Source organism: Martes martes (assembly GCF_963455335.1).
Source record: "Martes martes genome assembly, chromosome: 8".
Lineage (NCBI taxonomy): Eukaryota > Metazoa > Chordata > Mammalia > Carnivora > Mustelidae > Martes > Martes martes.
Genome location: NC_137895.1, coordinates 44,351,943 through 44,360,349, shown reverse-complemented (window position 1 = coordinate 44,360,349; position 8,407 = coordinate 44,351,943).

The window sequence follows — 8,407 nt, the reverse complement described above, 5'->3', positions numbered from 1 at the left end:
TTGTATTGCTACGATAAATTTTCTAACGGCTATTAAGAGGTAATCATTCTCATGGGACTGTGCCATGGTGTCGGCTTTCTAGGGGTGCTTTCAGCCTGTAGATTTACCCAGTGCTTCCTTCTATCAGTATCTTTTTCTTCTCTTTAATTCATTCACAATTTCCTATAAAAATGGAATTTGTATTTTCTTAAATATTATATTTTTTACTTTCTATCTCTTGACAGTTTTAATATATCTTATGTTGTATTTTAGCTCTTATCATTTTAATGGAAACATTTAGTTTTCTTTCTTTTTTAGAATGATTTCAGCACACTGTCCTCATTATTAAAATAGTTTATAACATGATTTGTGGAAAGCTTTTATTTGTAAGGGATGATTTTCCAGCTCCTGCCCTACTCCTGAGGGATCTTAAAGAGCAATCCCTTTATCCCTAAGTATTATTTTTGAGGCATGAGCAAGGCCTATAGAAATTGCTGTTCGACTGCAAGATTAGGTTTGAGAAAGGAGGGAAATAATTTAAGGGCCGAGAGAAGGCAAAGGAACAGAACACGGGTGTAAAATATGGAAAGAAAAATTACTGATGTACAAGGGAAAGAAAGACAATGGAATAAAAGTTGTCCACATGGAACAGTTGGAACACCATATGGAAAAAGTGTTAAAAGATTTTTATCTCAGTTACTTCAAACATTGTACTACCCTGTGCCATAATTTGCATCCTTCTATCACTTCTATTACTTCTACCATGTACCATACATACCTCTAGCTTGTATCTCTGTATTCTGAATTTTGGATTAAGTACTTAGCATGGATCTTGATTTTCCTTTGCCATTTTTCTTGCCCCAATTCTATCCTCATCTCTCTTTGCGTTTGACTGTACTTGATACAAAACACCCCATGCTTCTTAAGACCTTGTTTTATCATTTGTTTCCAGAAACTGATCCTTGGATCCATCAACATGTTAAAAGTCAGCTGCTGAAGACTGGTATGTGGATATTTCTTGTGTCAGTTTTGATCATTGTTGAAAGACATGAACATTATCTCATCCAGTATACTTCCCTTGTAATACGACTCTTCAGAATAATTATGTAATACTGCTATGTTACATCTTATTGAGGAGAACAGAGTGGGATTAAAATGTAAAGTGATTATACTTTTGTAAATTGAAAATATAACACAAAAATTAATAAATGATAAATATGGCATCCAATTACTTTCAGAAAGACTGCAGATGCTCATCAGTTTTAATTATTTGGGAAATTACCTATTACCATTTGGAAATGAAAGCATATGTATGAAAAAATTATTAAAGTCAATTTAGGGTATGTTTCCCTAAATTTGGAAATTAGATTCTTGTACATTTTCAAGACTGTACCTAATACATGTCTAAAATGTGTTTGAAAGTCAAATATCTAAGATTTACATGTCACAATCTGGATTAATGTCCAAAGACCAATAAAATCTTATATAATTTCAATTTTGGTTCTTTAGGTGCTGTCTGCTTATAATTTTCATAATCATCCAAGATCTTCAAGGCAGAAACATGCCAAGGCATCATGATATTGCCTTGAGATCTTGAGATCGCAAGTGGGCTTTTCCTTACACTGGCCTATTGTCCTGTTCTTGTCTTTTTCTTTGGAAAGGATTTAAGGTAGAAGGGTCTGTTGCTCCATCTTTAAGTTTAGGTGCCTAAAGCATTTGTACCTGACACCACAGCATCAATGGGTATGCCCTTAAGGAGACTTCCTTCATAGGAATGCTCCTGTTGTAGTGCTTTCACTGTAAGATGTTGCCCCTTAGATTGTTTTCTCTAGCTAACACAGAGAAGAAACCTAGCCCTTGTTCTTGAAAGATTACAATTCAGTTCCTTTTCAGGTGCTTTAAGCTTCTACTTCTCTAGGTCTTATAATAGAAATAGAATGCTTCCTTCATAATTTGTCAAGTATCAGTGTTAGTAGAGGTGAATAAAATTGATTATAGAACATGTCCAGCAGTACTTTCTTTCTCTAAAGGAGTAGAAACGGACTAGTTAATACTGGTGATTAGCCCATAATGAAAGGTTTCATTACTAGAGAGCAAAATGATATAGGAGAGAATCAATCATCAGCTCTACTGGGATCAGGATCTTTGCTTTTCATCTGAATGATCCAGATTTGTATCACTAGACAAACAACTTTAGAATTCATAATCTCACGGGTGCCCGGGTGGCTCAGTTGGTTAAGCAACTGCCTTCGGCTCAGGTCATGATCCCGGAGCCCTGGGATGGGGTCCCCTGTCCAGCTCCCAGCTCCATGGGGAGTCCGCTTCTCCCTCTGACCTTTTCTCCTCTCATGCTCTCTCTCTCAAATAAATAAATAAAATCTTAAAAAAAAAAGAATTCATAATCCCACAAATTACAGAATTTGTAGTATTTTACCAGTATTTTGCAGTATAGATTAAGAAAGTGGAACCGTTTAACTCAGTAACTATTTAGAAAATGTCTGATTTTAACGGCCATGTGTAATCTGCTTATCCATCAAGTTTGAGACATTTATATATAATTTATGAACCCATTTTTATGAACCAAATGTTTAGAGAAATTCTGGAATTTTTAAAAATATTTTATTTATTTATTTGAGAGACAGAGTGAGAGCGTGAACACAAGCAGGGAGAGAGGCAGAGGGAAAGGGAGAAGCGGATTCCTCTCTGAGCAGGGAGCCCAACTTGGGGCTCCATCCCAGGACCCCAGGATCATGACCTGAGTGGAAGGCAGGCACTTAACCAACTGAGCCACCCAGGTGCCCCATGGAAATTTTTAAGACTATTACTTGAAAGTATCAAGGATGAGGATTTTCTCCTCCCTTGGGGGGAAAAATGCTTTTTAAAGGACCCATACATTTCATAAAAAACAATATTGATCTATAATATTTTTAGTCTGTGAGTATATTATAGGGGAAGAGTCAGCTATAATTCCAAATACTTACTTAATTATCCCCTGGGAATTATGATGGAAATGTACTATGAAGAGAGAGAGATAAGATCAAATCCCAAGGATAAGGAAACACTATTTTTCATATTAAGATAGTTCAGAAGAATCCTTTAGTTTTTAAATAGGAATTGTTCTAAGAAGTTTCCAAAGGAACAGTAATGAATAGAACTGTTAGTGATAAAATTTAAATGTTTTAATCATAATCCGGGTATATGCTAATAAAGAAAAACATTGGCTTAATTTTTATTACTCTTATAACTTAAATTCCCTTTATTGCATTTAACTGGAAAATAGTTTATATTTATTGCATTTTTATATAAATATGAAAATCACATAATAGTGTACATTGTGAACCAACAGTGAAAACAAGTATTATTCTATCAAAACTGCAGTGTAGGTATGTGCTTTATGCCTATGAAAGGTGTATCAGGGGCATAAGGCATTTATTTTAAGAATGGCAGTGTACACCTTTACTAAAATGGAGTGCCGTGTTTTGAAATATAGCCTTTTTATTTCATTGTGGTAGACATGCCCTACACACATTTTATACAGTGTTTTTGCACCCTTGTTGTGAAGTTGCTATTGCTTTGTAGATGGAATCAGTGGTACAGATGGGGACAGACTTCAAATTTTCAGCCTCGGAGTCTGAAGTATATTTTGAAAAAGGTTTCTTCCTAAATATTGTATGCATGTTGAAAGTGCAAAGCATTGAAAATGAGACAGTCTTAAAAACATCACACACACTCACATACATAATGGAAGGAATGGATATTTGCTTCCTAAAAAAAAAAAAATAGTGTGTTTATTTCCAGCTTTTTCATTTCTAAAAGTATATGTTTCTCTCCCCTACCCTGTGTCTTCTTGGGTTCATTTAGTCAGAGAGCATGATTTCTATGCTATTAATGGTGATATACAGTTTGGTAGGTTTTCCCAAAATTAAGCTTGTTTTTGGAAATGCTTATTTACCACATTATTTTATAGAAAATTTTAGTATCATACTGGCTTCAAATATTTATGTATTACAATAACATACTATGGGTTCACAGGTGATAAAACCACACTGTGTGTTGGAGACCTCTGTTTTGGAGAGCTGGATTGTTTGGTGATTAGTGTGCTTCAGTGCCCTGTGTTCATGTAGCCCTTTTCATCTCTGGTCTGGACGATGGAAAGAGAATGGCCTACCTTGACACACCCATGCCCTCTCCATCTACTTCTCTTCAAACACACCAACACGAGGGAATAAAGAGAGGGAGTCATCCTACTTTCCTAGCTGAATGAACTGTGTTATCTTCACCATTTTGAAAAATGTAATGTGTATCTGAATTACCTGGAGATCTTGTTAAATGGCAGATTCTAATTCAGTAGGTGTGGGTGGGATATAACCTGCATTGCTAACAAGCTCTCATGGAGCAAGGAACTGAACAACAAAAATGTTTTACTCTAATTGCTGTGATGACCCTCACCCAGACTGCAATGGTTCTAAGACTGTGGTAGATGCTGCCTGGTGAGTGAAAAGGACAGAGGTATTTTTGAATAGTGGAACACATATTCGCATAGAAAATTAAGAAGTGGAGGAAGAGCCAGGAAGAATGTAGTTAAAAGTGACAGGGCAGAGACTGGAACTGTAGAACTCCTTGGAAAAAACTGGCATCCATGCTTCAGTAGAAAACCTGTAGCTCATCTACTAACACTGCCACCAGTCATATGGCCTGGAGGAGAAGACAGGGATGGCCAGAGGGGAGTAGCAATAAAACCTTAGCAAACTGTAAAGCACAGTATTGGCAAAGAGCATCCTTTTTAATTCCCTCAAATGTCTGGCAGCAGTTGGCTCAATGGTCTGAAGATGTGTGGTTGCAAGCCAGAGCTCCAAATTTAAAATAACTTTAATTTTGTCACATGGGTGTGGTTTAATACCCAAGTAGTTCTTTGTCAGTACGTACACTTTTTCATAATCATTGAGTGTCCAAGGGCTCAGAACATTTCCCCAAAACTGTATGAAAATATTCACCATGTTTGAAGTCAACTAAATCTGCAGTGATCAAATATAAACTAAAGAGACCTAGGAAGACTTTTAAAGTATTCAACTATCAATAAAGACCTTTCCATAATTACGAGAATACCATAAAGTTGCAAGTATTCAATTCTCCAGACAAGAAAACTATTTTTTTTTTAATTAATGAAGCACCTATTTTTTTTCTTTCTTTTAAATGCCCAACTTTCCTCTTGACATTTTAAAAGTGAGTTTGGTGCTTATGATTGATAATAATAACTTTACATTTAGCCATCTTTCATCAGTTTATCGATTTGTCTATTTTCTTACAGGTTTTTTCCTTTGATCTCATTTAGCATTTGGGTGCACATTATTGATTTCACTGTGTGGTCAATTTTGCATTCAAAGTTTGCATTCAGTTCAGGAGAAGCACTTGTAATATTGAGTATTAACGAGGAGGATCAGAGACTAATGTCTGGCGTTACCTGCTAGGGTCGCCTAAAGTAAATCATAGTGGATGAAGAAGAAATTATTCACATGCACTAATTAAAGGTTATTTAAGTAAATATTTTGAAGATAATACTGCTAAAACAAAATTATTTTACAATCCATTTCTAGCCACAGCCCTAGCCACAGAGACCTCTGTGTTTATTCTATAGGGTGGGAGAGAGGCTATAAAGGACATCAGTCTCTGTCTATGTGTATTTCATGCTCTCATTTCCATGATACATTCAGCTGTATTTAAAACTCAACTACAAGTTGTAGAATTTTGTCATTCTTTCCATTTTTCACCTAGTCAAATTAAGTGTATCAAATTCATTTTATTTTTAAGATGTTCATCCAGTTCAATAACTAATATGTATAATCAAAAATGTACATCATGGCGATAGAACAGAATTTCATTTTGCCAAGACAACATCATTTACATTACGGAGTTTCCTGCTAAAACATATCCTGCTGGCCTAAATGTACTTTAATATGGAGTTTTACCTTACACTTCAGTATTATTGTGTTAAAAGATGAGATGGTGTCTTGGAGGGAAATGCATCTGGAGTAGATTTGATCTCTCCCTCTTTCTCTCTCTCTTTCAGAGGTAATTCAGCGACAAGCCCTTTAGAGAGATGATGAATGTAATGTAATGTTTCTGAACATGAAGTTTTGTGTGTGTGTGGGGGGGAACCTAATTAACCAACTTAAACTACTTCTATTCAAACACTCCAGGAAGATAACACCAGTCACAAATGTTAAATATCTGTTTTGCTTTACTTTGCTTACTCATGCATTTATTCAACACTTGCTATGGCAGTTTATCTAAAATTAGGTCCAAAGTAATTTAGGCAGCCATACCCTATGTGAAAGATTCTGCAGAAAGCTTTAAATCATAGTGACAGCCATTAGAACTAGCTTAAAGGAAATGCATTTCTGAATAACTCCAGAGGAAACAATAGGGAAAAGAAGCTAGAAGTATATCCATAAGGTCTCATAAGAAATTACTCAGCATTTAGAAATGTGCTCCTCAGAAACAATGGAATCAGGTGTTGTTTCCTGTTTGTATACACCTACTTAGAATAAAATAATAACATATTTATCGGACATTTATTCTGTGTCAGGTACATGTCTAGGTGCTTAGATGGTATCATGATATTGAATTTTCAAAATGTCTAAATTAAACAAACTATATTGCTACCTTCATTTTACTGATGAGGAAAATAGTAGCACAGAGAGATCAAATGATTTGCCTAAAGTCACATAAATAGTTAGTGGCAGACATGGGCTTTAACTGTCAACAGTGTAATTCCACAGCCAGGTTCCAAACTTCCTGCCATTTTCATTTCAGTGCTATCACTGATTTCTGTGTCAGTATCATAAAGTCCTTTACATCGATTTTTCCAGCTGTCACAAAGGAGCCAAAGTCATTCTAAAATGTTGATGAAGTTCTGGAGTTGGACCTTCAGTAAACTTCTAAATTCAGAAAATACACTAGACAAAGGACCTAATTATCTGGTTATTACTTGAATATTATAAATATGTCCAAAACTATGAAATAATGCACATCTTTAGTATATCTATTTAACAGTGGAATGTTGCTATTTTAAGTTCAAGGATGTCGATAAATTGGTCTACCTAAGAAACGGGGGAAGAAGAAAAAAGAAACAGGGTGACTATTTTATAGTACCATAAAAACAACCTCAATGTTTTATTCTGAAAAATGATATTCAGAAACTCATTTGATTTTGGAAGATATTTACTTTGAAGTTTGTCTTGTCGTAAGACCAAAACAGTATAGTATATGAATATGTCAGTTTTTTAAAATGCTTATTATAAAACTTTCCCCTAATTAGGTGCTTTAAACCTCTGACATAGAAGTTGAAAGAAGAGAAGCTGTGAATAATCTTACAGAAAAAAAAAAAATTTAAAACACTTTCTTAGGGAGTTAAGTGCACATGCAACTTTAAGGATTTTATGGAAAATAGTCTAGACTGACATTATTCAAAGAAAGCATCTGAGATAGCTTAATAAAAAAACTGTTGGACTCTAGAGAAATGGTTGTAAAGTGTTTTCAGCTTTAGAATTTTCCAAAAGCAAAATAAAATTAATCTTAAGACATCTTTGCACTTTGCACATTTATTTATTTCTATTTATAATCATGGAATATGATTTCCCTTTCTTGGGGAAAAAAATTGGACAATGACTCTAACTAATCACTGAGTGAATGGTTAACTTGAGAAACTCAAGGAGAATGGACTCCCTTTACCACCAGGTAATGGGATACAGTCTCAGCTTTTATTTATTCGTTTTATTTTATAGGGCAATTAAAGATGACTATAACTTGCTAGGAAAATTCAAGATTCCTTAGAAGGGCTTCCCTTCATGCACACTCTGCTCTGGCCTCACAAAATTATCTATTATCTTTATTCTAAAATACACATTGATGTCTTGTTGTCTTTGAATATGGTGTGCCTCAGTCCTACTTTTTAAGGTTCAACTAAAAGTCTACCTTTGTTGATGAATTATTTCAGTAGAAATAATTGTCCCATCTCAGAATCTGTAAAGTCAGCTCAATCTTTTTTTATAACACTAATTTCATCTACCTTTGAGAGTTCTTACATTTTATATGTATAAGCCACAGTTTTTAGATGTTTATAAATGGGCCACATTGACGTTAAATTTCCTTCTTATAAAGGTAATAATATGTTTTCTAAATTTTACTGTTAGTAGTTTGAAAAATTACCTATTACAACTCCAGAGTTATCTTTGTTCAATTATCTGCTTTTGTTACCATTTGTGTCCATATTCATAAATTTCTACACAACAAAAATGAGATAAGAGGGATCCACTATTTTCGTCCTTTTTATCACTCAAGATAATTACAAGAGTATATTCCTTTAGCTGTAGATGGCCCGTATTTTTTGACAGCTGTATGAATGTCCATCTCTAGTGTGTTTTATTTA